The sequence below is a fragment of the Chiloscyllium plagiosum genome, chromosome 41, assembly GCF_004010195.1.
Source record: "Chiloscyllium plagiosum isolate BGI_BamShark_2017 chromosome 41, ASM401019v2, whole genome shotgun sequence".
Lineage (NCBI taxonomy): Eukaryota > Metazoa > Chordata > Chondrichthyes > Orectolobiformes > Hemiscylliidae > Chiloscyllium > Chiloscyllium plagiosum.
In genome coordinates, this window is record NC_057750.1 from 15,638,471 (window position 1) to 15,647,801 (window position 9,331).

The 9,331-nt window shown below is 42.0% G+C and overlaps 1 long non-coding RNA gene across 1 annotated transcript in view; it reads left to right on the top strand.

The window, feature by feature from the left end:
- LOC122542885 overlaps positions 1 to 513 on the top strand; it is a 13,279-nt gene extending 12,766 nt beyond the window's left edge. The window contains exon 3 of the long non-coding RNA XR_006309880.1: positions 502 to 513. This is a non-coding gene — a long non-coding RNA (uncharacterized LOC122542885). The remainder of the gene's footprint in view (positions 1 to 501) is intronic.
- The last annotated feature ends 8,818 nt before the right edge of the window (positions 514 to 9,331 follow it).

Below are 9,331 nucleotides of genomic sequence, written 5' to 3' on the forward strand. Positions count from 1 at the left end.
CTCCCAACTCCTGTACTCAATACTCTGACCAATAAAGGAAAGCATACCAAACGCCTTCTTACACTGTTACAACTGTGTGTTGGTGGTGAAGGGAGTGAATGTTGAAGGTGGTAGATGTATCAGTCAAGTCGGTTGCTTTAACCTGGAATGTGTCAAGCTTCTTGAATTGGCGCTGCACTCATCCAGGCAAGTGGACAATATTCCATCACATTCCTGTTGTGGGCCTGCAGCATAGGCAGTCAGGAGCTGAGTTACTCTGCCCAAATTTGCAGCCTCTGACCTACTTTTGTAACTACAACTGGCTGGTCCATATGTAAGCAGATTGTATATTTTAACATGTTGCTACCTGTAGTTTGCTATTTAAGGAGGTGTTTCTATAAGGAGCATCAGAAGAAAGAATATCGAGAAGCCAGACAAGTGATGAAAAGCAGAACAATAACTCAATAATACCAACTTTTCATATAACACTTTTCATGCAATTTAATTTAGTGTGCTGGACAGCTGTGATTATCAAACCAAATTGAACTGTGGTCCATACAAGGAGACATTAGCAGGTCAGATAACCAAAACGTTTCATTAAAAAAGTAGCCTTTTGGAGTGTAGTGAAAAAGCTGAATAAGTTAACAAGCCAAAGAGTTTTAGGAATGCAATCCCTTACTCCCAACTAGAACAGTTATTTGAACTGAAAATGTTGGAATAATGGAAATTGGGGATGCTCAGTGATTTTGTAAAGTTGTGAAAGCGGCAGGGGGGGATCCAGTGACAGAAATAGGGAGAATCACTAGAGGCCATGGAGTGATGTGAAATTGAGTGAATAGAATTTTTGAATTGAAATTTTGCTTAAACAATACTTGATAGGTCAGCAAGCTTGGGGCATTGAGGTACAACCAGCAGACCATGTCTAGGGCAGGGAACCATCCAAATTCCAACTGAGCTTAAATGAGATACAGGCCACTCAGGCAGTCTGAAGACTATGTAGACACAGGACACAGAATGTGTGAATAGACATCTAGATTGAGTTATAGAGTCACACAGTCATACAACATAGAAACAGACCCTTCAGTCTAACCAGTCCAAGACAACTATAAGACCATAAGACATAGGAGTGGGAGTAAGGCCATTTGGCCCATCAAGTCCACTCTGCCATTCAATCATAGCTGATGGGCATTTCAACACCACTTACCCATATTCTCTCCGTAGCCCTTAATTCCTTGCGAGATCAAGAATTTATCAATCTCTGCCTTGAAGATATTTAACATCCCAGCCTCCACTGCGCTCCGTGGCAATGAATTCCAAAGTCCCACCGCTCTCTGCCTGAAGAAATGTCTCCTCGTTTTCACTCTAAATTTACACCCTCTAGTTCTAAGGCTGTGCCCATGCATCCTAGTATCCCTGCCTAATGGAAACAAATTCCCAGCTTCCACCCTTTCTAAGCCATGCATTATCTTGTAAGTTTCTATTAGATCTCCTCTCAACCTTCTAAACTCTAATGAATACAATCCCAGGATCCTCATCCGTTCATCGTATGTTAGGCCTACCATTTGTGGGCAGCACGGTGGCACAGTGGTTAGCACTGCTGCCTCACAGCGCCAGAGACCCGGGTTCAACTCCTGCCTCAGGCGACGCTCTGTGTGGAGTTTGCACATTCTCCCCGTGTCTGCGTGGGTTTCCTCCGGGTGCTCCGGTTTCCTCCCACAATCCAAAAATGTGCAGGTTAGGTGAATTGGCCATGCTAAATTGCCCGTAGTGTTAGGTGAAGGGGTAAATGTAGGAGTATGGGTCTGGGTGGTATACGCTTCGGCGGGTCGGTGTGGACTTGTTGGGCCGAAGGGCCTGTTTCCACACTGTAAGTAATCTAATCTAATCATTCCAGGGATCATCCATGTGAATCTCTGCTGGACATGCTCCAGTGCCGGTATGTCGTTCCTGTGGTGTGGGGCCCAGAAGTGGACACAGTATTCTAAATGGGGCCTAACTAGAGCTTTATAAATTCTCAGTAGCACATCGCTGCTTTTACATTCCAACCCTCTTGAGATAAATGACAGCATTACATTTGCTTTCTTAACCACGGACTCAACCTGCAAGTCAACCTTTAGAGATTCCTGGACTAGCACTCCCATATCCCTTTGTACTTTGGCTTTATGAATTTTCTCACCATTTAGAAAATAGTCCATGCCTGTATTCTTTTTTCCAAAGTGCAAGACCTTGCATTTGCTCACGTTGAATTTCACCAGCCATTTCTTGGACCACTCCTAAACTGTCTAAATCTTTCTACATCTTCCCCACCTCCTCAGAACTACCTGCCTGTCCGCCTAACTTCATATCATCTGCGAACTTTGCCAGAATGCCCCCAGTCCCCTCATCCAGATCATTAATATATAAATTGAACAGCTGTGGCCCCAACACTGAACTCTGGGGAACACCACTTGTCACTAGCTGCCATTCCGAAAAATAACCTTTTATCCCAACTGTCTGCCTTCTGTCAGACAGTCGATCCTCAATCCATGCCAGTAGCTCCTCGAACACCATGGGCTCTCACCTTACTCAGCAGCTTCCCATGAGGCACCTTGTCAAAGGTATTTTGTAAATCTAGGTAGATAACATCCACTGGGTTTCCCTGGACTAACCTACTTGTTAACTCTTCAAAGAATTCTAACAGGTTTGTCAGGCACGACCTATCCTTACTAAATCCATACTGACCTTGTTCTAATCTGACTCTGCACTTCCAAATCTCATCCTTAACGATGGTTTCTAGAATTTTACCTACAACTGAGGTTAGGCTAATCAGCCCATAATTTTCCATCTTTTATCTTGATCCCAAGACTATAATCCCAAACTGAATTAATCCCTCCAGCCTGTGCTTGGCCCATATCCCTCCAAACATTTCTTATTCATGTACTTATCTAAACGTCTTAAACATTTTAATGACCCACATTCACCACTTCCTCTGGAAGTTCATTCTACACATGAACCATTCTCTGTGTAAAAAAAAGCCCTCATGTCTTTTTAAAATCTTTTTGCTCTTGCCTTAAAATATGGCCCCTAGTTTTGAAATCACTCACCCTATAGAAAGACACCTGTTATTCACCTTATTTATACCCTTCATCATTTTTATAAACCTCTTTCAACCTCCTATGTTCCAATGAGAACCGTCCCAGCCAATCCAGCCTCTCCTTATAACTCAAACCCTTCATTCCCAGAAACATCCTGCTAAGTCTCTTCTGAACCCTCTCCATCTTAATAATATCCTTCCTATAGCAGGGCAATCAGAACTGGACTGAGTACTCCAGAAGAGGCCTCACCAACATTATGTACAATCTCAACATAACGTCCCACCTCCTGTACTCAAAGATCTGAACAATGAAGGCAAGCGTGCTAAATACCTTCTTAACCACCCTATCAATATGTCATGCAAAGAATTATGTACATGAACCCCTAAGTCACTCTATTCTATAACACTACCTAGGGCCTTGCCATTAATTGTATAAATCCTGCCCTTGTTTGTTTTACTGTTTGGAGAGGCCATGTGTAGTGTGCATGGAATCTTGAGATTGAGTTTGAATACACATGGGTAACCCATTTATTACAGATTGCCCAGTCTGATATTCACTAAACCAGTTGCAGATAAAAATCTTACAGCATGGAAAGAGGCCATTTAACCCATTGTCTCTGTGATGGTAGAATAAATGAGCTGTACATTCTAAATCTACTTTCCAGCATCTGGTCTGCAGTCTACAGGTTCCTGTGTTGCAGGTGCAGATCTCATTCCTTTTCAATAACTTGAGGGTTTCCACTTCAACCACCAAACTCGGCAGTGAATCCCAGGCACCCCTACCACCCTCTGGGAGAAATGTTTTCCTCATGTCCTCTCTAATCCTAATACTATTCACAATAAGTCTTTTGCCCCTGATAATTTACCTGTGCAATAGGGGGAAACATGTCTTCCTCATCCACTGTATCTAAGCCCCTCACTACTTAGTCAGGCCTCAGCCTCCTCTATTTTAAGGAAAATAGTCCGACTGACCCGTTTCTCCTCATAGCTGCAATTTTCAGGGATGTGTGTCAGACAGTCTGCTGTCACAGAAACCCCCTCCTTATTTTTCTGCTGTCCCTTGGCCCAACCCACCCATCTCCAATCACTCTTTTCTTCTCTATACTCAATATTCCTTACTCCCAACTAGAATAGTTATTCAGTGAATATTAAGCTGTCACTGAGCAGAAAGGTACAGAAATGTCTGATGCTGAAGGCAAGGCACTACACAGCCCTGTGCTCAGGATGGAGGTGGATGAAGAGAGAGTGTGGAAAACTTTTACACTATTTGAGGAAGGTTTGGAGTCTGCGTCATTGGCAGGAAGTAGCCCTGGAAATGGCAAGGTGGTGACTAACATCCTCAGTATCTTTATTTAAATTAATTTATCATTCACGTCAAGGGCATAAATTAGAACCTAGTTCGCTACAGGATTAATTCAATCAAAACAAATTCACAGAGAAAAAGAAGTCTTACAGTGGCTACAAGAGTGTCGAGTGGTACAGTGCTATTGTTCCTACTGTTGGGCCAGAAGATCCGAGTTCAAGACCCACCTGTCCTGGACATGTGTCATAACATATCTGACAGTTTGATTAAAAATATCTATGGTGCTTCTCCCTTCTTTTGTTTCATCCTTCCTCTCCCTATCACATTCCCAGAATCTGTCTGTTAAATTAAGGCAATCCCAATTTATTTGAGGCCCTTCCAGAGTCTATACCTGGCTTATTCCATTCAGATCTTAATACAGAGAGACACCCTGGGGATATATGATATGGATGGAGAATAATTTGAAAAAGCTGAGATGGACTTTGAGAAATGCTTGGTTGGTGATAAAGAAGATAAGAATGCTTATGTGTACATTGGAATTCAAATGAATGATGAAGATGTTGGTACAGAGATTCTGTTTAATTTGTCTGTAAGGTTATGTACTGGGTGGAGAAGAACCGGAGAGAGTGAGATAGAGAGAGGTGGATGTAGCGACGGATAGAAAGAATTGGCTGATTGGGAGATGTTTGGAGAGATGGTTAGAGAGATAAAGAAGATGGAGAGATGGACTGGAGAAATGAATAGATGGATTGAGAAATGGTTAGAAGGGTGGACAGTGAGTTTGAAACAGACAAAACATAAAAAGTGCTGAAGAAACTCAACAGGTCTGGCAGTATCTGTGGAGAGACCAACAGAATTAACATTTTAAGTCTAAAATGATTCTGACAAATGGATAGAGGGATGTGAAGAAAGCAAAAGAATTATGTTTCTTGTGCCTTCTTTGAATTTATGGGAGCTTGGGTAACCTAGAGTTCGACAATTGTTTTCTCCATAGAGACGCTTTGGCCAATCAGAGTCGCCCTGTTGTTCTGATAACTTGAAATGTGGTATTCTTGCATCTGTCCTGATAAGTACAAGATAAGCTGCATCAGCAACATGTCCCACTCCTCAGCAATGTTAACGTTATTGAAAATTGCGGTTGGCAAGTGCAGGCTTCTGATGACGATACAAAAGGAACAAGTCATCAAAAATCAAAACATAGTTTTAGACATTCAATAAAACAACAATAAAATATAAAATAACCCAAAGATTGCGCAAAACTAAAAAGCTCTGCATTTGTGTTTTGTCGTAAAGTTCATAGAGCATGTGTTATCTGATTGAGTTCGTTACATTCTCCATGATTTACGTACTATTTAGAAGTTTTATGAAATGAAGAACTGACCTGTCTTTTAATCTACTCTTTCTTGATTTATTTGGCAAAATTTCTGATTAATTCCATCACACATTTACTTCTGTGTGGCTGTGGCAAGAGATAGTGGCGATGGGAGATGGGTTATATGAGTTTGATGGCCTGCCAGACAGAACATCAAACATGGAAACAAAGTTTACGAAGATCCAGACAATTGTTCGCCCTTCCCTTCTGCTCCCTGTCACAACAATGTCAAATGAAGGAAGTGATGTCTATAAAAGCAACAATATAACATCCTGAAAGGATTTGACAGGGTGCTGAAAGAATTATTCCCCCTGTGGGAAGGACTTGAAATAGGGGAAAAGGTTTAAAAATGATGGGTCTATAACTTAAGATGGAGTGGATGAGAATTTTTTCTCTTTTAGGGTTGAGAGTTTGTGGAATTCTCTTCCCAGATAAAGTGGAGGCAGAATCAATGAATGTTCTTAAGGCGGCTGTGGATAAGTTCTTGACGAGCAAGTGAATCAGTGCTAGATGGAACTATGGAGTTGAGGCCACATTCAAATCAGCCATGATCTCATTGAATGATTGAAAATGTTTGAGGGACCAAATGGCCTACTGCTACTCCTAATTCATATGTTTATATCCCCAGAAAAAAAAACTACAGTCTTACCAGGGCCATCTTCAAACTGTAATAGAGTTAGATCTGTATCTTCAGGTTACAACAGAGGCATTGGAAAATAGCATGAAACAATCAGGAATGAGCCCTCAGTCTGTCCCACCATTCATTTAGATAAATAATCACCCGTAGCTGAATTTCTTTGATCCATACACCTTAATACCCTTGCCTAACAAATCTCAGTTTTGAAATTTTCAACTACCTTGGTTCCAGCAGATTTTAGGGGGAAAGATTTTCTGATACTTAGTTCTGGTATCATTCCCCCATTTATGATCGTCCAATTTACAAATGCTCGTACTTAACGAATGTGATCCCATATAGTGTGTAATTTTAAATATCTGACATATGAACATTTATTGTGCTTACAAACTACTATTTTATATTGTCCTACATTGTGTTCCAACTTGCGTACAAATTGATTTGCGAACAGGCTGAAGGATGTAACTTGTTGCAATCTGGGGACTGCCTCAGAAGTATATTTTGCACCTTCTATTTGCTTATAATTATGTGAAGACTTGAACTGTTTGCAGTTCTCCAACTATGATCTAAGCAATGTCCAGTCACAAAAGCTTTCCCTGTACCAGGAGAGAGAGCTATACGTGTAGTCCAGGTGAGGCTATACCAGGAAAGAGAGCTATACCAGGAAAGAGAGCTATACCTGTGCTCCAGGTGTACCTGTATTAGGAGACAAAGCTATACCTGTACTCCAGGTGTGGCTGTCCCAGAGATTAAATATTCCCTCCTGGTATTCTCACTTTTGCAATTCTGTAAGTGTATTTCTGAGCCAGCTGCTGTGACACATTGCATGGATTGGCAGGAATGTCAATAGCAGTATCCAGTCTCATTGTCTGAGAAAAATCAAGTCCCAAAAAACAATGGTTGACCTTTACCGAGGAGGGGATGTGGGCTCCAAATGCTGGCGTGTGGGAAAGGAGTGAATAATTCACTCAGTGGACAAGCCTGGGAGTGAATAAAGCTCCTTCTTTCAGCTGATTTGTACACCCAATGGAATTCAGTTCCTCGTGTTTATGAGTGGGAGAGTGCTGCTTGGAGCACTCTGTAAATTCTTCAACTGTTTTAATTATAAGTATGAAAGTGTATGGGGAATGAACAGGGAATGATACGAAACCAGATATTTGAGCTGAAGTAAAAGACCAGGCTATTTAATCCTAATTAACACCGAATACTAATCACCCTTTACCCCTCTAATCAGTGACGCAGGTTGGCTCCTCATTAAGAAACATGATTATAAAATGATTATCCTTATTTATCTCCAACCCCACAACCCTCCAAGATCTATGCATTTCTCCAATTCTGGCCTCTTGCACATCTTCGATTTAATTGTGCCTCCAGTTGACTGGACTCCAAGCTCTGGAATTCCTTCCCTAAGCCTCTCCACCTCTCTCTTCAGATGCTCCTTAAAACCAATCTCTTTGACCAAGCGTTTTGGTCAACTACCCTAAAACTATTACCATATTTGGCTCAGTGGTGGTTTGGTCTGGAACATTCCTTGATTCCAGATGTGGGGCGGCATGATGGCTCAGTGGGTGGCACTGCTGCCTCACAGTGCCAGGGACCCAGGTTCGATCCCACCTTTGAGCAACTGTCTCTGTAAAGATTGCACACTCTCCCTCTGTCTGCATGAGTTTCCTCCGGTTTGCTCCCACCATCCAGAGATGTGCAGGTTAGATGGATTAGACATGGGAATTGTTCAAAGGTATTGTCTTTAACTGGTATAGAAACCATCATAGAGTAATAAAGAATGGAAATAGGCCCTTCAGCCCAAACTGGTCCATGCTGACCATGGTGCCCACTCAGCTAGTTCTAATTGCCTGCATTTGGTCCATATCCCTCTAAACCCTTCCCATCCATGTGCCTATCCAAATGTCTTTTAAATGTTACTGTCGTACCTGCCTCAACCATTTTCTCTGGCAACCCATTCCGTATATACACCACTCTCTGCATGAGGAAGTTGCCCCTCAGGTCCTTCTTGAATCTTCCCCATCCCACCTTAAACCTGTGCCCTCTCATATTCAATTCCCCAGCCCTGGGAAAAAGACTATATGCATTCATCCTATCTATGCCCCTCATGATTTTATATACCTGAAAAAGGTCACCCCTCATTCTCCTACATTCCAAGGAATAAAGTCCTATCCTGGCCAACCTCTCCCTATAACTCAAGCCTACTAGTCCTTGCAATATTCTCATATTTAAACTGGAAAGAGTGCAATGAAGATTTATGTCTTTCCTATGACAGGGTGACCAAAAAGACTGTACATAATAGTCCAAGTGCGGCCTCACCGGCAACTTATAAACTGTAACATGAAGTCCCAGCTCATATACTCAGTGCCTCGACTGATGAAGGCCAGCAAGCTAACTGCCTTCTTCACCATCCTGTCTAGCTGTGATGCTGCTTCAAAGTACTATGTACTTGTACTCATAGGTCCCTCTGTTCCATCTCATAGCCCACTGAATTCTCAATGTTTTGTGTATGTGTCATAGTTGCAGTGGTATAACTACAGTATATGGCAATGAGACTAAGATAACCTCTCTGCTTTGAATTCCATCCATCTAGAAGTTAAGTTCCGTGCTTTGTAGGCTTTATTTTAAAGGTCTCGTTAACCTAATGATTTATGTCTCTATTCTATCGGAGCCATCTACCTCATTTAAACACACAGACAGAAATTTCCCAGCTGAATGGAAGAAGATGGCGTGTGTGAATTCTAGAATTATTTTGCAAATCAAAGTGTCTCCTGCCACTACACTGCCAGCTGGTACCATTGACACATTAAAGTGCGGATGAGTTGGAACCCAGTGCCAACCTTCTTCTTGTCCACAATGCCACTGATGTCTAAGGAACTCCCAACAGCTTCACTCCACACACTTCAAGTGTTGTCTTCAGTGGCCCACTTCCTCGCTACACTTGACTCTTTTCTCGGTGTCCATCCT